Raw genomic sequence first — 22,688 nt, 5'->3', positions numbered from 1 at the left:
CCATGGGGGACCTTATCAAACGCCTTACTAAAATCCATGTATATAACATCAACTGCCCTACCTTCATCAACACACTTAGTTACCTCCTCAAAAAATTCAATCAAATTTGTGATGCACGACTTGCCCTTCACGAATCCGTGCTGACTATCCCAGATTAATTCGCTTCTTTCTAAATGGTCGTAAATCCCATCCCTAAGGACCTTTTCCATCAATTTACCAACCACCGAAGTAAGACTAACCGGTCTATAATTACCAGGGTCATTTCTATTCCCTTTCTTAAACAGAGGAATAACATTTGCCACTCTCCAGTCTTCTGGCACCATCCCCGTGGACAGAGAGGACCCAAAGATCAAAGCCAAAGGCTCTGCAATCTCATCCCTTGCCTCCCAAAGAATCCTAGGATATATTTCATCAGGCCCAGGGGACTTATCGACCTTCAGTTTATTCAAAACTGCCAGGACATCCTCCCTCCGAACATCTATTTCCTCCAGCCTATTAGCCTGTAACACCTTCTCTTCCTCAAAAACATGGCCCCTCTCCTTGGTGAACACTGAAGAAAAGTATTCATTCATCACCTCGCCTATCTCTACTGACTCCATACACAAATTCCCACTACTCTCCTTGACCGGCCCTGACCTCGCCCTGGTCATTCTTTTATTCCTCACATAAGAGTAAAATGCCTTGGGGTTTTCCTTGATCAGACCCGCCAAGGACTTCTCATGTCCCCTCCTAGCTCTCCTAAGCCCCTTTTTCAGCTCATTCCTTGCTAACTTGTAACCCTCAATCGAGCCATCTGAACCTTGTTTCCTCATCCCTACATAAGCTTCCCTCTTCCTTTTCACAAGACATTCCACCTCTTTCGTGAATCATGGTTCCCTCACTCGGCCATTTCCTCCCTGCCTGACAGGGACAAAACTATCAAGGACACCCAGTATTTGTTCCTTGAAAAAGTTCCACTTTTCATTAGTGCCTTTCCCTGACAGTTTCTGTTCCCATCTTATGCCTCCTAATTCTTGCCTAATCGCATCATAATTATCTCTCCCCCAATTGTAAACCTTGCCCTGCCGTACAGCTCTATCCCTCTCCATTGCAATAACAAAAGACACCGAATTGCGGTCACTATCTCCAAAGTGCTCTCCCACAACCAAATCTAACATTTGGCCCGGTTCATTTCCCAGTACCAAATCCAATGTGGCCTCACCTCTTGTCGGCCTATCCACATATTGTGTCAGGAAACCCTCCTGCACACACTGCACAAAAACTGCCCCATCCGAACTATTTGACCTACAAAGGTTCCAATTAATATTTGGAAAGTTAAAGTCCCCCATGACAACTACCCTGTGACCCACACACATATCCATAATCTGCTTAGCAATTTCTTCCTCCACATCTCTATTACTATTTGGGGGCCTATAGTAAACTCCTAACAACGTGACCGCTCCTTTCCTATTTCTAACTTCAGCCCATATTACCTCAGTGTGCAGATCCCCCTCGCAGTGCCTTTCCGCAGCTGTTAGACTATCCTTGATTAACAATGCCACTCCTCCACTCTTTTACCAGCTTCCCTACACTTACTGAAACATCTATACCCCGGAACGTCCAACAACCATTCCTGTCCTTGTTCTACCCACGTCTCCGTAATGGCCACAACATCGTAGTCCCAAGTACCAATCCACGCCCCAAGTTCATCTACTTTGTTCCGGATGTTCCTTGCATTGAAGTAGACACATTTCAACCCACCTTCCTGTCTACCGGTACCCACCCTTGACCTTGATACCTTCCCCAATACCTCACCACCCTCACTGACTTCTGGACTACAACTCCTTTTCCCACTCCCCTGACAAATTATTTAAAACCCCCCTGAAGAGCCGTAACAAATTTCCCTCCCAGGATATTGGTGCCCCTCTGGTTCAGGTGCACCCCGTCCTGTTTGTACAGGTCCCACCTTCCCCAGAATGTGTTCCAATTATCCACGTATCTGAAACCCTCCCTCCTACACCATCCCTGCAACCACATGTTTAACTGCACTCTCTCCCTGTTCCTCAACTCGCTATCACGTGGCACCGATAATGTATCAGAGATGACCACATGTTTTGTCTTGGCTCTCAGCTTCCAGCCCAGCTCCCGAAATTCCTGTTTTAAATCCCCATCCCTTCTCTTACCTATGTCGTTGGTACCAATGTGTATCACGACTTGTGACTGTTTCCCCTCCCCCTTAAGAATCCGGAAGACATGGTCCGAGACGTCACGGACCCTGGCATCCGGTCGGCAACATACCATCCTCGAGTCTCTTTTGCTGCCACAGAACCTCCTATCTATCCCTCTAACTAATGAGTCCCCAATAACTATTACCCTCCCGCTCTCCCCCTTACCCTCCCGAGCCACAGAGACAGACACAGTGCTGGAGATCCTATCACTGCGGCTCACCACTGGTATGTCGTCCCCCTCAATCATATCCAAAGCGGAATACTTGTTGCTATGGGGAACGACCACAGGGGATCCCTGCACTGGCTGCTTCCTCCCAGCCGCTCTCGCCGTCACCCATCTATTTTCATTCCTCGGAGTAACTGTATCCCTAAAGCTTCTGTCTATGGCCACCTCTGTGTCCCTAATGATCCTAAGTTCATCCAACTCCAGCTCCAGTTCCCTAACATGGTTTTGGAGGAGCTGCAGATGGGTGCACTTCCCACAGGTATAATCAGCAGGGACACTGACGTCGTCCCTCACCTCAAACATAGTGCAAGAGGAACATAGCACTGCCTGCACACCCATCCCCTCTAGATACCTTGCCAGTACCAGGTAGAAACTGCAAAAATGAATTAAACTCACCCCTGCTCGCCCTTTCCCCCTAAGCCCTGTGAGCCAAAGCCCTTACAGCTTTCACTCAGCTTCCCACTCACTCCTCAGCCCGCTCCCGACGCTGCCCGCTGTATAGAGTGACTTTTATACTAAAAAACACAATCTCCCAGAATCCCCTGCAGCCTACTCCCACTTCCTCAGAGTTTAAACCCTTGAAAAAAGCCCGCGACAAAACGGATTAAATAAATAAATCACAGCACTTTACTCACCCTCAGTACTCCTGCTGAGAATCTCTCCCTCTGTCCTGCACCACACCAAAGCAAATTTGCAGATCTTGAGTGGCACTCTACCCCAAACTTTAACCACTTTCTAGCCAGGTTTTACTGATTTCAGTTTTTGTGACACATAGAGAAGAGATGTACAACATTATGATCTGAATCTCCGATCCCTGGTTGAATCAAAGACATGCAAGAGTCAAGTATGCAGCAGAAATATTGTCCAGTGTCTTCTCTTCATGAGTTGGTTTGCCAACACACCTAGTGCAGTGTCCATCAAAGCCAAGTCACACTGATTGATAACATCAAGGATAATCTTTGATGAATCTGGAAGGCGAGCAGCCATTTCTCGAGCTGCATTTGCATGAGATGGTATACCTATCGAAATAATGTGTAACTGATTGAATTCACACGGTGAAGCTGAAGCAGATACATTTCTTAACGTGAAAATATTGGCACTATTGTTTATTCACATACACACATATACCCACTCCTCAGGATTTATTAGTAGCTACAGTAGATCTACTCTGGGTATTAAATCAAAATGTGGAGATGCTGGCGTTGGATTGGGGTGAACACAGTAAGAAGTCTCACAATGCCAGGTTGAAGTCCAACAGGTTTATTTGGTAGCAAATACCATAAGCTTTCGGAGCGCTGCTCCTTCGTCAGATGGAGTGGAAATGTGCCCTCGAACAGTGCGCAGAGACACAAAATCAAGTTACAGAATACTGATTAGAATGCGAATCCCTACAGCCAGCCAGGTCTTAAAGGTACAGACAATGTGCGTGGAGGGAGCATTAAACACAGGTTAAAGACTTGTGTATTGTCTCCAGACAGAAAAACCAGCAGACAAAGGAGGGGCCATCGTCATACTGAACAGAACAGATTACTGCAAAGAAGTGTACCGACAACTGAACAACGAGGAACACTACAGACAGTTACCCACAGGTCCGACCAAAGAACACACCCGTCAACTCAACACTCTGATCAAAACCTTTGATCCGGACCTTCAAAACACCCTCCGTGCTCTCATCCCACGTACTCCATGCGTTGGAGATCTCTACTGCCTCCCAAAGATACACAAGGCAAACACACCCGGCCGTCCCATCGTTTCAGGCAATGGAACCCTGTGCGAGAACCTCTCCGGCTATGTCGAGGGCATCTTGAAACCCATTGTACAAAGAACCTCCAGCTTTTGTCGCGACACTACGGACTTCCTACAGAAACTCAGCGCACATGGAGCAGTTGAACCAGGAGCACTCCTCGTCACAATGGATGTCTCGGCACTCTACACCAGCATCCCCCACGATGATGGCATTGCTGCAACAGCCTCAGTACTCAATGCCGTCAACTGCCAGTTTCCAGATGCAATTTTACAACTCATCCGCTTCATCCTGGACCACAATGTCTTCACCTTCAACAACCAGTTCTTCATCCAGACACATGGAACAGCCATGGGGACCAAATTCTCACTTCAATATGCCAGCATCTTCATGCACAGGTTTGAACAAGACTTCTTCACTGCACAGGACCTTCAACCGATGCTATACACTAGATACATCGATGATATTTTCTTCCTTTGGAGTCATGGTGAACAATCACTGAAACAAATAGATGATGACATCAACAAGTTCCATCCCACCATCAGACTCACCATGGACTACTCTCCGGAATCGGTTGCATTCTTGGACACACGTATCTCCATTAAGGACGGTCACCTCAGCACCTCACTGTACCGCAGGCTCATGGATAACCTCATGATGCTCCACTTCTCAAGCTTCCACCCTAAACACGTTAAAGAAGCCATCCCCTACGGACAAGCCCTCTGAATACACAGGATCTGCTCGGATGAGGAGGATCGCAACAGACACCTCCAGACGCTGAAAGATGCCCTCATAAGAACAGGACATGGCGCTCAACTCATCGATCAATAGTTCCGACGCGCCACAGCGAAAACCGCACCAACCTCCTCAGAAGACAAACACGGGACACAGTGGACAGAGTACCCTTCGTCGTCCAGTACTTCCCCGGAGCGGAGAAGCTACGACATCTCCTCCGGAGCCTTCAACATGTCATTGATGAAGATGAACATCTCGCCAAGGCCATCCCCACACCCCCACTTCTTGCCTTCAAACAACCACGCAACCTCAAGCAGACCATTGTCCGCAGCAAACTACCCAGCCTTCAGGAGAACAGTGACCACGACACCACACAACCCTGCCACAGCAACCTCTGCAAGACGTGCCGGATCATCAACACGGATGCCATCATCTCACGTGAGAACACCATCTACCAGGTACACGCTACCTACTCTTGCAACTCGGCCAACATTGTCTACCTGATACGCTGCAGGAAAGGATGTCCCGAGGCATGGTACATTGGGGAAACCATGCAGACGCTACGACAACGGATGAATGAACACCGCTCGACAATCACCAGGCAAGACTGTTCTCTTCCTGTGGGGGAGCACTTCAGCAGTCACGGGCATTCAGCCTTGGATCTTCAGTTAAGCGTTCTCCAAGGCGGCCTTCACGACACACGACAGCGCAGAGTCGCTGAGCAGAAACCGATAGCCAAGTTCCGCACACATGAGGACGGCCTAAACCGGGATGTTGGATTTATGTCACATTATCAGTAACCCCCACAGCTTCCCCCTGGACTTGCATAATCTCACTAGCTGTTCTGTCTGGAGACAATACACATCTCTTTAACCTGTGTTTCATGCTCCCTCCATTCACATTGTCTGTACCTTTAAGACCTGGTTGGCTGTAGAGATTTGCATTCTAACCAGTATTCTGTAACTTGATTTTGTGTCTCTGTGCCCTGTTTGAGAGCAGATTTCCACTCCATCTGACGAAGGAGCAGCGCTCCGAAAGCTTATGGTATTTGCTACCAAATAAACCTGTTGGACTTTAACCTGGTGTTGTGAGACTTCTTACTGTATTAAATCAAATCCATAAATATCAATTGCATTGCCTGGAATGTCCAAATTTAACCAGGTTTCAGTGAAACAGAACACACAGACCATAAGACGTAGGAGCAGAATTAGGCCACTCGGCCCATCGAGTCTGCTCTGCCATTCAATCATGGCTGATATTTTTCTCATTCCCATTCTCCTGCCTTTTCCCCATAACCCCTGATCCCCTCATTAATCAAGAACCTATCTATCTCTGTCTTAAAGACACTCAATGACCTGGCCTCCACAGTCTTCTGCGGCAACGAGTTCCACAGATTCACACTCTCTGGCTGAAGAAATTCCTCCTCATCTCTGTTTTAAAGGATCGTCCCTTTAGCCTGAGATTGTGCCTTCTGGTTCTAGTTTTTCCTACTAGTGGAAGCATCCTCTCCACGTCCACTCTATCCAGCCCTCACAGTATCCTGCCTAAGTTTCAGTAAGATCCCCCCTCATCCTTCTAAACTCCAACGAGTACAGACCCAGAGTCCTCAACCGTTCCTCAAACGACAAGCTCTTCATTCCAGGGATCATTCTTGCGAACCTCCTTTGGACTCTTTCCAAGGCCATCACATCCTTCCTTAGATATGGGGCCCAAAACTGCTCCCAATACTCCAAATGGGATATGACCAGAGCCTTAAACAGCCTCAGAAATATATCCCTGCTCGTTTTCTGGCCTCTTGATATGAATGCTAACGTTGCATTTGCCTTCCTAACTGCCGATTGAACCTGTGTGTTAACCTTAAGAGAATCTTGAACAAGGACTCCCAAGTCCCTTTGTGTTTCTAATTTCCTAAGCATTTTCCCCATTTAGAAATTAGTCTATGCCTTCATTCCTCCTTCCAAAGTGCATCACCTCACACTTTTCCACATTGTATTCCATCTACCACTTCTTTCCCAATCTCCCAACCTGTCCAAGTCCTTCTGCAGCCCCCCTGCTTTCTCAATACTACCTGTCCCTCTACATATCTTTGTATCATCTGCAAACTTAGCAACAGTGCCTTCAGTTCGTTCTTCCAATTTGTTAATGTATATTGCGAAAAGTTGTTGTCCCAGCACTGACCCCTGAGGCACACCACTAGTCACCGGCTGCCATCCTGAAAAAGACCCCTTTTTCCCCACTCTCTGCCTTCTGCCAGTCAGCCAATCCTCTATCCATGCCAGGATCTTACCCTTAACACCATGGGCTCTTAACTTATTTAACAGTCTCCTATGCTGCACCTTGTCAAAGGCCTTTTGGAAATCTAAATAAATCATGTCCACTGATTCTCCTTTATCTAATTTCCTTGTAACCTCCTCAAAGAACTCTAACAGATTTGTCAGACAGGACCTCCCCTTGATGAAGCCGTGCTGACTCAGTCTTATGTTATCAGGCACTTCCAGTACTCCGCGATCTCATCTTTAATAATGGACTCTAAAATCTTGCCAATGACCGAAGTCAGGTTGACCGGCCTATAATTTCCTGTCCACTGCCTCCTTCCCTTCTTAAACAGTGGTGTTACATTAGCTACTTTCCAGTCCTCTGACACCCTCCCTGCCTCCAGTGATTCCTGAAAGATCACCACCAATGCCTCCACAATTTCCTCAGCTATCTCTTTTAGAACCCCAGGGTGTGGTCCATCCGATCCAGGTGATTTATCCACCTTCAGACCTTTCAGTTTCCCCAGAACCTTCTCCTTAGTGATGGCCACTACACTCACCTGTGCCCCCTGATTCTCCTGGAGCTCTGGCATCCCACTGGTGTTTTCCACCATGAAGACCGATGCAAAGTAACTATTCAGCTCCTCTGCCATTGCTTTGTTTCCTGTTATTACTTCTCCAACCTCATTTTCCAGTGGTCCAATGGCTATTTTTGCCTCTCTCTTACCTTTTATATATTGAAAAAAATTCTTCCTATCTTCTTTATATTACTAGCTAGCTTACACTCCTATTTCATCTTCTCCCCCCTAATTGCTTTTTTAGTTGTCCTCTGCTTGCTTTTAAAGGCTTCCCAATCCTCTGGCTTCCCACTAATCCTTGCCACTTTGTATGCTTTTTCTTTTGCTTTTACGCTGTCCTTGATTTCCCTCATCAGCCATGGATGCCTCGTCCTCCCCTTAGCATGTTTCCTCCTCCTTGGGATGCCTCCTGAATAACCCTCAAAACTCCTGCCATTGCTGTTCCACTGTCTTCCCTGCTAGTCTCCCTTTCCAACCAACTCTGGCCAGCTCCTCCCTCATGTCTTTGTAGTTACCTTCATTTAACTGTAATATCGTTACATCTGATTCGAACTTCTCCCTCTCAAACTGTAGGGTAAATTCTATCATATTGTGGTCACTGCTACCCAAGAGTTCCTTCATCTCAAGATCCCTAATCAAGTCTGCCTCATTATACATCACCAAATCCAGAATTGCCCGTTCCCTAGTGGGCTCTGTCACAAGCTGCTCCAAAAAACCATCTCTTAGACATTCCACAAATTATTTTTCTTGGGATCCACTATCTACCTGATTTTCCCAGTCCACCTGTATATTGAAGTCCCCCATGATTATTGTAATATTGCTTTTTTCATACACCTTTTCTATCTCCGGATTTATTTTCTGCCCCACATCCTGACCACTGATAGGGGGCCTGTACATAACTCCCATCAGGGTCTTTTTACCTTTGCGATTCCTCAACTCTACCTACAGAGATTCTATGCCTTCTGATCCTATATCACTTCTTTCTATCGATTCCACTTCATTCCTTACTAACAATGCAACCCCGCCCCCTTTGCCCATCTGCCTGTCCTTTCGATGGGACACATATCCTTGGATATTTAGATCCCAGCCCTGATCCCCTTGCAGCCACGTCTCTGTGATGCCCACAACATCGTACCGGCCAATTTCAACGTGCGGAACAAGCTACTTTACCTTGTTCCGTATACTGCGCGTGTTTAGGTCTTAACTCCTCATTTCCCCCTCCATCTGAATTGCGGTAATCTTGGTCTCAAAACCTGATTGTCTCTTGTTGAAAAACATTGCCCCCTCCTTCTCACATACTGTCTCACACCTTTTTGTTTCCCTCTCTACCTGAACTGAGGCTGCTTCAGCCCTGAATATCGGTCAATATTGTGAACTTTCTTTTCCAATCAGAACTTTATGCCCATCATGGAGTGCAGGGCCCCCAAATGAGCTAGCCTTTCCACCAGCCTTTCATCTATTTCTTTCAATTTACACACTTGCTGGCTACGTTTCTCCATATCCTTAAAAAAATGTCAACAGGCTCACCTGGTTTCTTTCTCAGGCTTTAAAATCCATTAGACTGGATCTGATGGTATGACTTAGGTCAGAGATGTGTGCTGAATTTCTTGAAAGTTTTTTCTGTGTTTTCACTGTCCTCCTCATTCATTTCTTAGCTAATGAAAAGATCAAAGTCTTTCTATCCTGTCCACTAAATGATGTAACTGACCCTTTCCTCTTCACTACTGCCTTTTTAAAAAACACTGAAGGTAGGATTTTCTGATCCAAGACCGAAAAATCCTGCCCGAGGTCAATGGACCTTTACATAAAAGCAAATTACTGCGGATGCTAAAATCTGAAACCAAAAGAGAAAATGCTGGAAAATTTCAGCAGGTCGGGCAGCATCTGAAAGAAGTGAAAAGAGCTGACTTTGAGTCCAGATGACCCTTTGTCAAAGCTCTTCAGTCTCCTTACAGATGCTGCCAGATCAAGGTACTTTTAAAAAGTTTACGGTCTCTGCTTCCACCACCAACTCAGGCAGCGAATTTCAGACACCCACTACCCTCTGTGTTAAAAAGTTCTTCCTCATGTCCCCTCTCACCTACTGCCACTTATCTTGAATCTATGTCTGCTGGTTCCAGAATTCTCCACCAAGGGAAACAATTTTATCCTGTCCACTCTATCTCCTCCTCATGATTTTGTACACCTCTATAAAGTCACCCCTCAGTCTTCTTTGTTCCAAGGAAAATAACCCCAATCTATCCAATCTCTCCTCATGGTTACACTTTTCTTGCCCTGGCAACATTCTTGTGAAACTCCTCTGCGCTCTCTCCAGAGCAATTACATTCTTCTTGTAGTATGGTGGCCAGAACTGTCCAAAATACTGCAGTGTTTTATAAAATTCAAACATTATATCCTTTCTTTTATAAGAACATAAGAACATAAGAAATAGGAGCAGGAGTAGGCCATCTAGCCCCTCGAGCCTGCCCCGCCATTCAATAAGATCATGGCTGATCTGATAGTGGTTTAGTTCCACTTACCCGCCCGCTCCCCATAACCCTTAATTCCGTTATTGATCAGAAATCTATCTACCTGTGACTTAAACATATTTAACGAGGTAGCCTCCATTGCTTCAATGGGCAGAGAATTCTAGAGATTCACTACCCTCTGAGAGAAGAAGTTCCTCAACTCTGTTCTAAACTGACTCCCCCTTATTTTGTGTCCTCTAGTTCAATATCTGTGGTACACTCCAGTTGGCTCCGCCTACCTGGAGGAGTATAAAGGTCACTGCACCGCCTGGTGACCCTTTAGTCTGGGATTGTATTGTATATAGTGTGCTCCATTCTTGTTAGTAATAAAAGCCTTTATTTCCTGGGTACGATCCAGCCTCCCGAGTGATTTAATCGCGCATCACTCAATTAGTAAGCAGCAAAAGTGGAGGCCACATGAGTCAGCAACAAAGATAAAATTGTGTGTGTGTGTGCCTTATGCACAGAATAGACTTTCATCTCTTTCCTCCTGCGTATTTAAGAGCCTGCCATTTTCATAGCTTACACTTGTTAACCACACTTGGAAGTTCGAGCTAGCCAGAGTCTGTTTTGCTAAAGCATGCAATGCCAGCAGAGGAGGAGTAACACGCAGCTGGATGGTATGGCTCTGCCTGAAGTTTCATATTGATTAGCCCTTCTATTTTACATAACAAATTAGACATTAGTGCAATAAATACACTCCTTGCACCCATCAGCCTTGCTAAAATGAAAAATGATTATTTTATTGTGCATCAGAGATGAAGAAGGGAACTTGTGTGAAGATGCAGAGTTTGTGGGAAGGGTTTTAAATGAATACTTGGTCTTCATGTTTACAAAGGAAAGGGATGATGCAGATTTAGTAGTCCAGGAGGAACACTGAGATATTGGATGGGATAATGATAAAGAGAGAGGAAATAGTCAAAGTGTTGGAATCCTTGAAAGTTGATAAATCATGAGGGCCAGATGGACTGTTTCCGAGGCTGCTGAAGGAGGTCGGGGAGAAGATAGGAGATGCTCTGAGAATAATTTTCCAATCCCCCTAGATACAGGGGAGCTATTGGAGGACTGAAGAACTGTGCAAACTCCACACAGACAGTGACCCAAGCCGGGAATCGAACCCAGGTCCCTGGAGCTGTGAAGCAGCAGTGCTACCATGCCGCCCCATTGTCAGGGATGGTCAGCATGGCTTACTTAAAGGAATGATGTGGAGATGCCGGTGTTGGACTGGGATAGGCACAGTAAGAAGCCTCACAACATCAGGTTAAAGTCCAACAGATTTATTTGGAATCATGAATTTTCAGAGCATTGCTCCCTCATCAGTGAATTCCAGACACCCACTACTTCCACACCTGATGAAGGAGTAGTGCTTCGAAAGCTTGTGATTCCAAATAAACCTGTTGGACTTTAGCCTGGTGTTGTGAGACTCCTTACTTGTTAAAGGAAGGTCTTGCCTCATAAATCTGATTGAACTATTTGAGAAAGTGACAAGAAGTGTTGATGAAGATAGTGGATATTGTGTACATGGATTTTAGCAAGGTATTTGACAAAGTTCCAAATGGCAGATTAGTCAAAAAAGTAAAAGTCCATGGGATACAGGGTAATGTGGAAAACTGGATCAAAAGTTGGCTTAGAAACAGGAAACAAAGGGTAATAGTCAATGGATACCCTTGCGAATAGAAAGTTTTTCAAGTGGTGTTCCACAGAGTTTGGTGTTGGGACCCTTGCTGTTGTAGAAATCATAGAAATCATAGAAACCCTACAGTACAGAAAGAGGCCATTCGGCCCATCGAGTCTGCACCGACCACAATCCCACCCAGGCCCTACCCCCATATCCCTACATATTTTTACCCACTAATCCCTCTAATCTACGCATCCCAGGACACTAAGGGGAAATTTTAGCATGGCCAATCAACCTAACCTGCACATCTTTGGACTGTGGGAGGAAACCGGAGCACCCGGAGGAAACCCACGCAGACACGAGGAGAATGTGCAAACTCCACACAGAAAGTGACCCAAGCCGGGAATCGAACCCAGGTCCTTGGAGCTGTGAAGCAGCAGTGCTAACCACTGTGCTACCATGCTGCCCCTTATAACACCTCCGTGGTCCTGCTGGTCATGGCCGCAGATAGTGACGTTATCCAGGTACGGGAAGGTAGCCCGCAGCCCGTTCTGGTCCACTATTCGGTCCAATGCACGCTGGAAGACCGAGACCCCATTCGTGACGTCAAAGGGAACCCTTAAAAAGTGGTAAAGACGACCATCCGCCTCAAAGGCCGTATATTTTCGGTCCTCTGGGCGAATGGGGAGCTGGTGATAAGCTGACTTCAAGTCAATGGTGGAGAACACCCGGTACTGCGCAATCTGGTTGACCATGTCAGATATGCGCGGGAGAGGATACGCATCCAGCTGCGTGTATCTATTAATGGTCTGACTATAGTCAATGACCATCTGGGGTTTGTCTCCAGTTTTAACCACCACGACTTGCGCTCTCCATGGACTAGTGCTAGGTTGAATGATCCCTTCCCTGAGGAGCCGCTGAACTTCAGATCGAATAAAGATCCGATCCTCAGCGCTGTAACACCTGCTCTTGGTTGCGATGGACTTGCAGCCTGGCACGGGATTCTCGAATAAGGATGGTGGGGTGATTCTGAGTGTCGAGAGGCTACACGTGGAGCGCGCTGGGCAATTTGGAGGCTGCTGTGCTCCCACTGAAAGTGGAGGGAGTGGCCCATCGTACTGCAGGGTTACACTCCTCAGGTGGACCATAAAGTCTAGTCCCAGGAGTATTGGAGCGCAAAGGTGCGGTAACACGAGGAGCCTGAAGTTCTCATAGACTGTGCCCCGCACCGTTAGGTTGACCACGCAGCTCCCTAGCACGGTAACAGACCGGGACCTCGACGCCATCGAAATTGTCTGTCTGACAGTCCGTACTCGGAGACCGCACCGTTTCACGGTGTCAGGGTGAATGAAACTCTCCGTGCTCCCGCTGTCAAACAAACAATGAATTAGGCGTCCATTTACCTCTATGCCCATCATGGACTTGTCGAGTCTGTGAGGCTTGGCCTGGTCCAGGATGATTGACGCCACCGTTGGGTCTTGAGTGCAACTGCAGGCAGCTGAGATGGTTGATGATGATGACCCCTGCTGGTCGTCTGCGGTCGGTGCCGACCAAAATGGCTGTGCCCATGGATCGCACGTGGTCGGTGGCGCTAAAAGTGGCGGCCCCTGCAGGTCGCACGTGTCTTGCATCTTCATCATCAGGAATGGCGGCGCTCTGGAATCGCACGTGGTGGAAGACCTCGAAGAAGCTGGAGACAAGGAGACAGGCTCTGGAGAATCACACGCCGCGCTGCTATGCTTGGAGGGTGGTTTGGCCCTGCAGACTTTGGCATAATGCCCTTTCTTCCCACACGCGGAGCAAAATACCGTTCTAGCTGGACATCGCTGCCGAGGGTGTTTCGCCAATCCACAGAAATAGCACCGCGGGCCTCCTGGAGCTGCCGCCGTCGTCAGGTCCGAGGTTGAAAGCACAATCGCGCAGTTTTTCGGAGCCGCTGGGTAAAGTTGAGTCGGTGGCTGTACTTGCCACGATGTTCCCACGTGGTCGGTGGGGTACGTTTCTAGACTTCTGGAGGCCGTTTCCATCGTGTCAGCCAATTCCACCGTCTTAGCGAGGTCTAGGTTACCTTGCTCTAGCAGCCGAAGGCGAATATACGATGAGCCGATTCCCGCCACGAACGCATCTCGGATCAAGTCGTTCGTATACTGGGCCGCCGACACTGGCTTGCAGTTGCAGGCTCTGGCTAGCTGCTGAAGTTCGCGCAGGTACTGTCCTGTCGTTTCGCCGGGCTGCCGCCGTCGAGTGGCTAGAAGGTGTCGAGCATGGATCTCGTTTGGCGGTTTGTGGTACAGTTTCTTAAGTAGTTCGATGGCCCCTTTGTAGTCTTGGGCATCGCGGATTGATGAGTATACGGTGTCGCTTACCCTCGCGTGGAGGACCCGCAGTCTATCGGCGTCGTTTTGAATGGCTGTTGAGGCATCGATGTAGTCTTGAAAACACTTTAACCAATGGTCGAAAGTGTTCGACGCTCCCGCCGCACGTGGATCTAAAGTAAGCCGATCGGGCTTCAACATTTGCTCCATGGTTTTCTTTTACCAAAATTTTGTTAGTAATAAAATTGATGCGCGATTAAATCACTCGGGAGGCTGGATCGTACCCGGGAAATAAAGGCTTTTATTACTAACAAGAATGGAGCATACTATATACAATACAATCCCAGACTAAAGGGTCACCAGGCAGTGCAGTGACCTTTATATTCCTCCAGGTAGGCGGAGCCAACTGGAGTGTACCACAGAACAATATCAACAGGTAGAATAGCCCAACCCTAACCTCAACAGTGACAACAGTAACATATCTACAAGTACCCATAGTGCTGACCATCTATGGTTCAGTACTCATAGTGGTAACCAACTATGGTTCACCACATTGAGCAACCTGGTTTGTTTTGCTCTGTGTTTTGCTATGTCACCAGCTGAGAAAGAACCTCAATTGTCTCTGCAAACAACCTGCTTGTGAATGAGAATGAGGTTGATGGGGGGTATGGCAAGGGGGCAACGATGCAGAAGGGTCTGTGGCACTTGGCCTGCTTGTCCTATTTTCAACCCAGGGCTCTCAAACCATAGGTTGTGACCCCCAATAGAATCACAGATGACACTTTTGGGTTATGAGCTGCACCCTTGCCCGCCCACCCCATCCCCCTCAGCAGCAAAGGAGCCAACTCTGTCCAGAGGTACCAGAGAATTCTGGACCCACTGGGTCAATTCTATTAAATGGGGCAGGCAGCAAGCCGAATGTGCACTTTGACTTCAGAAAACACTTCTAGCAATGTGTTTGAGTAGGCCTGAGATGTTTCTGCACCGATTTTGTGCAGTTAGAGGCCCACAGGTGTAACTCAGTCACAGTCCCAGTGCAAGAAAAAATGAGAGGTCATGCAGCTGAGCTGGGAAGGTGACTGCAGTTTTAAATTTTATTGTGCTTCTGCTGCTGTTGTGTGCATTCTTTACCCCAAGATAACAACTCTGTTTTGCAGGTACTAGCAATGAGACCAAAAGAGGAAGACAACTGAATGAGTGAGAGAGAGAGAGTGAGACAGAGAGAGAGATTGGGAAGAGAGGCTGCTGAGTGAGTGGGAGGTGGGGGGGTTGCACAGGTGTACATGGTGAGGGGAGAGAGTTGGATTGCAATGTGTGTGCAGGGATGGGGGGGGAGAGAAAGGGGTTTCACTTTATCTTCTGATGCGCTATCAATAAGGCGAAAGACTACCGATATGCCAATATAAGTGTAGGCTTTTATTCACAACAGAATCAGGAGCAGATCCCAACAATTAACAGACCTGGACTGAACAAGGGGGAGGAGACAGCCACCTTTATACTAGGTGCTGAGGGGAGGAACCAAACTGGAAGGGGATGTGTCCAGGTATGACAAACACACACAACGGTGGTCCATATAGGACAAAGGCACAACTGAGGTCCACCACATTCACCCCTTCCTTTTAAAAAACAACACGGGGTGAAGCGGAAACAATATCACAAGTCCAGACGAACCGGTGGCTTGATCCGTCGTCGCGATCGTCGTAGTGCAAGTCGCAGAGTCGACCGAGCCGGGAGCGATGTCGGCCCAGGCTCCGTACAGTGAGCGTCGAGAGAAGGCGCTGGGTGGTGTGAAGCGGACCGATCCGTCGTCCCGTCCAGTCGTCGGGTACTGCGTGGCGACGGCTCCGGCGACTCAAGTGAGCTGTACATAGGGGCGAGAGGAGCGAGCAGTGGCCCTGGTGGCGTATGGGGAACAGTGGGAACCGGAGCTGGGGGGTGGGGGGCTGCAACAGGCTCTGGGCACACTACATTGGGGACAGGGACTGAGGGAGGAAGAGGCGTAGCAGTCTCCGAATGGACGACACCAGGGACCGTGGGGCGGAAGGACGTGGTGACCTCCGGGGCACCCGCGGGTGCCAAGTCACGGACAGAAACCGTGTCCTCCCGCCCATCAGGGTACGCTACATAAGCATATTGGGGATTAGCATGGAGCAATTGGACCTCCTCGACCAAGGGATCTGCCTTATGGGTCCGGACATGCTTCCGAAGCAGGACGGGTCCCGGGGACATCAGCCAATCCGGGAGCGAAGTACCCGAGGAGGACTTCCTGGGAAATGAAAACATCCGCTCGTGAGGGGTCGTATTGGTCGCTGTGCACAAGAGTGACCTAATGGAATGTAATGCGTCCGGAAGGACGTCTTGCCAACGGCTGACTGGAAGGCCCCTAGACCGTAACGCTAATAGAACGGCCTTCCAGACGGTTGCGTTCTCCCGCTCTACTTGACCATTGCCCCTGGGGTTATAGCTAGTGGTGCGGCTGGAGGCAACGCCTTTGGCGAGCAGGTACTGCCTCAGCTCGTCACTCATGAAAGAGGACCCACGGTCGCTATGAATATAGGCTGGGAAGCCGAACAGGGTGAAGAGCTTGTTCAGGGTCCGAATCACTGTAGCCGTGGTCATGTCCGAGCAGGGGAAGGCAAAAGGGAAACGTGAGTATTCGTCAATGATATTCAGGAAATAAACATTGCGGTTAGAGGAGGGGAGGGGGCCTTTAAAATCTACGCTAAGGCGCTCGAACGCGCGAGTGGCCTTTACAAGGTGCGCCCTACCTGGCCGGTAGAACTGCGGTTTGCACTCAGCGCAGACCCTGCATTGCCTGGTAATCGTCCGGACTTCCTCAAGGGAGAAGGGCAGGTTACGGGACTTGACAAAATGGAAAAATCTGGTGACACCCGGGTGACAGAGGTCGTTATGGAGGGACTGTAGCTGGTCTAGTTGGGCACTGGCACATGATCCACGGGACAGGGCGTCTGGGGGCTCATTGAGCTTCCCAGGCCGGTACATGATGTCATATCTGTAGGTGGAGAGCTCAATCCTCCACCGCAAGATCTTGTCATTCTTAATCTTGCCCTTTTGCCTGGTGTTAAACAGGAAGGCAACTGACCGCTGGTCCGTAATTAAGGTGAATCGTTGGCCCGCGAGATAATGGCGCCAGTGCCGGACGGCTTCCACGATGGCCTGGGCCTCCTTCTCGACCGAGGAGTGTCGAATCTCAGGGCCTTGTAAGGTCCGGGAAAAGAAGGCCACCGGACGGCCCCTCTGGTTAAGGGTGGCAGCGAGGGCAAAGTCAGACGCATCACTTTCCACTTGGAATGGGATGGATTCGTCCACAGCGTGCATCGCGGCCTTCGCGATGTCCGCTTTGATGTCATCGAAGGCCCGACAGGCCTCCTCCGCCAGGGGAAAAGAGGTCGATTTTAGGAGCGGACGGGCTTTATCTGCGTAACGGGGAACCCACTGGGCATAATAGGAGAAGAAGCCCAGGCATCTCCTCAGTGCTTTGAGGGTAGTAGGGAGGGGAAGCTGCATAAGGGGACGCATACGGGCTGGGTCGGGGCCAAGGACACCATTTTCTATCACGTACCCAAGGATGGCGAGGCGGCGTGTCCGGAAAACACACTTCGCCTCATTGTATGTGAGGTTCAGGAGAGTGGCCGTACGAAGGAATTTTTGTAGGTTGGCATCATGGTCCTGCAGGTCATGGCCGCAGATGGTGACGTTATCCAGATACGGGAAAGTGGCCCGTAGTCCGTGCTGGTCCACCATTTGATCCATGGCCCGTTGGAAGACTGAGACCCCATTGGTGACACCAAAGGGGACTCGGAGGAACTGGTAGAGGCGGCCATCCGCCTCAAAGGCAGTGTATGGGCGATCCTCCGAGCGGATAGGGAGCTGGTGGTAAGCCGATTTCAAATCGATCGTTGAGAAAACCCTATAGTGCGCGATGTGGTTGACTATGTCCGCGATACGGGGAAGAGGATATGCATCTAGTTGGGTATACCTGTTTATGGTCTGGCTGTAGTCAATCACCATGCGGTGTTTCTCCCCCGATTTAACTACGACCACTTGCGCCCTCCAGGGGCTGGTGCTGGCCTGGATAATCCCTTCCTGGAGCAAACGTTGTACCTCGGACCGAATGAAGGCCCGGTCATCCGCACTATAGCGCCTACTCTTGGTGGCTATAGGCCTACAATCCGGGGTGAGGTTATCAAATAACGGGGGGGGGGTGATCTTGAGGGTCGAGAGACTGCAGGTGGTGCGCGAGGGGCGCTGCCGTGACGGCGCCTTGCAGACGGAGAGCGGGGGATAAGGGCCATCGTACTGCAGGATGACGCTTCTATGATGGCTGAGGAAATCTAACCCCAGCAGTACAGCTGCGCAGAGTCGCGGCAGCACGAGGAGCCGAAAACGCTCGTAGACTGTGCCCTGTACTGTCAGCGTCACCAAGCAGCACCCGAGGACCTCCACTGAGTGAGAATTCGAGGCCATGGAGATGGTCTGGCTCCAGGGTCGCACGGGAAGGGCATATTGACGCACTGTGCGAGGGTGTATAAAACTTTCCGTGCTCCCACAGTCAAACAGGCAGTTTTCTGCATAACCATTTACCTTGATCTCCATTATGGACTTGGAGAGTTGATGTGGCTGCGACTGGTCCAGGCAAATCGATGCCACTGTTGAATTAAAGAAGAATCCATCTTCGTCGCCGTCTGATGACGTCACGGTTGAAGCTTCCTGCTCAGCTTGCCTTGATGCCAGTCTCAAAGATGGCGACTCCCGCACTTCCGGTGACCGCATCAAAGATGGCGATTCCCGCACTTCCGGTGACCGCATCCAAGATGGCGATTCGCGCGCAGCCGCCGCCTGCATCAAAGATGGCCGCGCCCTCGGAGCACACATGGCTCCACGAGTCTTCAGAAGCGGCTTTGCTCTGCAAACTTTAACAAAGTGGCCTAGCTTACCGCATCCGGAGCAAATCGCGTCCTTTGCCGGGCAGTGACGCCGAGGGTGCTTAGGGAGGCCACAAAAGTAACATTTGGGCCCTGCTGGAGCAGCCGTCGCAGTGGAGCCGTCGGTGGAACGGGATCCAAGGTAAGACCCGAGATTATGGGAGGCTGCTTCTAACGTTTCAGCCATCGTGGCCGTTTTCCGGAGGTCTAGGTCATCTTGTTCCAGCAGACGCTGCTGGATGTATGTAGACTCAATGCCCGCAACGTAGGCGTCGCGGATCAGATCCTCCGTGTTCTGAGCTGCTGAAACAGCCTTACAGTCGCATGCTCGGGCGAGGACTCGCAGGGCACGCAGAAATTGGGCGCACGATTCTCCTGGCTGCTGTTTGCGGGTAGTTAGGAGGTGTCTGGCGTAAACCACGTTAGGGCTCTTTCGGAACTGCCCTTTTAGGAGTTCGATAGCGTCCGCGTAAGTAGCAGCGTCCCGGAAGATTCCATAGACAGTTTCGCTTACCCGGGCGCGGAGCACGTGGAGTTTAGCAGCGTCGGTGTCGATGGCCGTAGCGGTGTCGACGAATGCTTCGAAGCAGTCCAACCAATGATCAAATTTATCAGAGGCTCCAACCTCTTGAGGGTCTAATGCTAACTTGTCGGGTTTTAGAAACTGCTCCATACTAGTAACTGTTGTGAATAAAATTGATGCGCTATCAATAAGGCGAAAGACTACCGATATGCCAATATAAGTGTAGGCTTTTATTCACAACAGAATCAGGAGCAGATCCCAACAATTAACAGACCTGGACTGAACAAGGGGGAGGAGACAGCCACCTTTATACTAGGTGCTGAGGGGAGGAACCAAACTGGAAGGGGATGTGTCCAGGTATGACAAACACACACAACGGTGGTCCATATAGGACAAAGGCACAACTGAGGTCCACCACATCTTCTATCACTGGGAAATATAGAAAGCCTGGTTAAAGCCGACATGAATTCATAAAATAACAACATTTTTCAAAGTGCTTAAAAAAATTCAAATTTACAACCAATGTATTTATTGTATGTTGAGCTATAATACGTGATCTTTAATAATTATAGACCGAATGTTACTATGCTTCTTTTATTGCTGTTTTGGTTTTGCTGACATCTGGGGTCAAATTTATTTTCGGAGGGTAAAATGGGGTCACATTGGAAAATAGCTTGGGAAATACTGTCCTAGGCACATCGCAGCCTTTATAGAAAAATGTTAATAATGTTCTTTCCCCAGGATATAGCTCAGTTCTTGGTCAGCTCCATGGTGATCCACAGTTTTGCAAAGCCGTCGACCACCACCTCCGCAGCTGCTATTGTATCTTGCAGTGGTTTTTATATAGTATGTACAACAGTCTTATGAGGAGGGTCCACTTCAGACAAAGTAAATAGCATCTTTCTTTGCAGATCTCCCTCAGCATTATCTCCAGAATTGTCTCAGTGAAGCGAGCAGTCCTCTCTCTGGGCGGGCGTTGCTACTTCCTTCAGTCATTTTTATTTGCTCTGAAGCATTTTCCAGCAAAATTCTTCAAGCAGTTAAAAACTGGACATCTCTCCTTTAATTCACAGCAACCTTGCAAAACGTGCTGTGACTATTATTAATCCAAGAGGATTTGGGAACTTATCTTCCTTCCATGCTCGGTGAAACAGACCGTAGTTTCTATTAGTTCCATGCTACTGCAACATGACTATAAAATTCTCCTTACATGTGCAAGCTGAACCTTACCAGTACTGACAGCATTAGAGTCACCAATCCTTGAGAAAATAGAAAGGCCCGAATCTTCCGTTCAGGATCAGAACCCAGAATGGACAGAAAATACACACTTACCTTCCTCTGATTGTTCAGGGCAATCTTCTGACAGGGGATCCTGCAAAACTCACTCAGGTGCAGGAAATCTCAGAGGGAGCAATGGACAGAATCTATGCAGAAACCACGACATGCCTACCTCCCTTCATCTTTTTACAGCAATAGCTACTTTATTCTGGTAAGTAAGAGTTTGAATGTCCCAAAGCTTTTGAAAAGCTACGCAGGGAAGGTAAATGGGTAACCAGTTAGGGTGAGTGAGGAGGTAACGCAAGTGACAGGTTAAGGCGGGTAAGGCGGCACAATTGGATTGGGTCAGGGTGAGCTGAGGGGTCAGGGGTGGGAGTTGGTTGTCGGTGGGCAGTCAGGTCAGATTGAGGAGAGTCAGGAGATCAGGGGCTTTGGATGATGGAGGCGGGTGGGAATTGCAAGGTCAGGGGGGAGACGGGGACTAGTCAGGCTGAATCAAGGGGGAAATCAAGTGTACATGGGGCTAGTAGGAGATGGACAAGGGGTGTCTGTGAGGGGCCCATTGTATGATTACCCAGGAAATAGACTAGGATTTTTCTCTCTAATAATTCCTGGTTCACTATCCAGATAAGTAGATCAAAACAGTCCAAAGTCTCCAACTCTAAATCAGAGTTGGAGACTTTTTCGAAGGAAAGCAGAAAGCAGGAGAACTCGGAAATTCAAACCTTGCGCAATTCCCTCATTGGGGGCGGGTAGGTCTGGTCTCCCGCTATTCAAAGGCGGGAACTGGGCCCAAATATCTGCAAGTGTTAACATGCCAGTTTGGGTGATAGGGGAGGTGAGGTTTAAAATGCCATCAGTAGTAATAGAACTCCCGAGGGAGAAAGAGCTCCATGGGAAATAATAAGCCATTACTGTAAAACTCCACTGGTAACTAAGGGGAAACAAACCCATAGGGAAGTTAATGGGAAATAAAGGAATGAAAACTCTACGGCAAATAATGGAAATAACAAGGTTAAAAGGTTCAGAGAAAACAATGGAGGGAACAAAGTGAAAATTCCAAATGTCCCAAAGGCATCAACAAAGGAAATAATAACAACAGTTACTGAAGTAAAAAAAATGTGTATGCATTTTGCACTTTGAGCAGAAGAATTGAAAAGGTTTAATGATTCATTGTGCTGAGCATCGAAAACTTAGTGTGAGGCCATTTTTATGCCTTTAATTGTTCTGTACGGATAACAGATAGGAAATTATCTAATGGTTTGGAGTTGTTTTGTTATATGTTTATCTGCAGTTAATGAAACTGAAGAATTTTACAGATTTAGTATTTAGCTTTTGATTATTCTCAGTACAACGCATAGCATACTCAACACAGGCAAGAGTCTTTTTCTTTGATGTCAACCTAGCTATGTATAAAAGCAAATTACTGCGGATGCTGGAATCTGAAACCAAAAGAGAAAACGCTGGAAAATCTCAGCAGGTCTGGCAGCATCTGTAAGGAGAGAAAAGGGCTGACGTTTTGAGTCCAGATGACCCTTTGTCAAAGATAAAAGGCATAGAAAGTGGGAGATATTTATACTGCAGGGTGAGGGAATGAAAGTTGAGTCATAGTCATAGCAACCAGGGGAAAAGACAGCTAATAGCTGTCCACAGAGAAAATAAAGGGTGTGAATGGCCAAACGGCAGAGAAGCTGTAAACTGTGACAGATGAAGATGTTGGGGGGGGAAGATGGGACAGAGGTAGAATGTAGAAAAG

At 48.4% G+C, this 22,688-nt stretch overlaps 1 protein-coding gene across 1 annotated transcript in view; it reads right to left on the bottom strand.

Annotated features, from left to right (window-relative positions):
• Window positions 1–22,688, bottom strand: part of LOC144493635 (calcipressin-2-like) — a 320,920-nt gene that overhangs the window by 154,209 nt on the left and 144,023 nt on the right.

This window comes from Mustelus asterias, chromosome 5 (assembly GCF_964213995.1).
Source record: "Mustelus asterias chromosome 5, sMusAst1.hap1.1, whole genome shotgun sequence".
NCBI lineage: Eukaryota > Metazoa > Chordata > Chondrichthyes > Carcharhiniformes > Triakidae > Mustelus > Mustelus asterias.
Note: the sequence above shows the minus strand (reverse complement) of the source record. Positions and strands in the feature narration are given on the sequence as shown.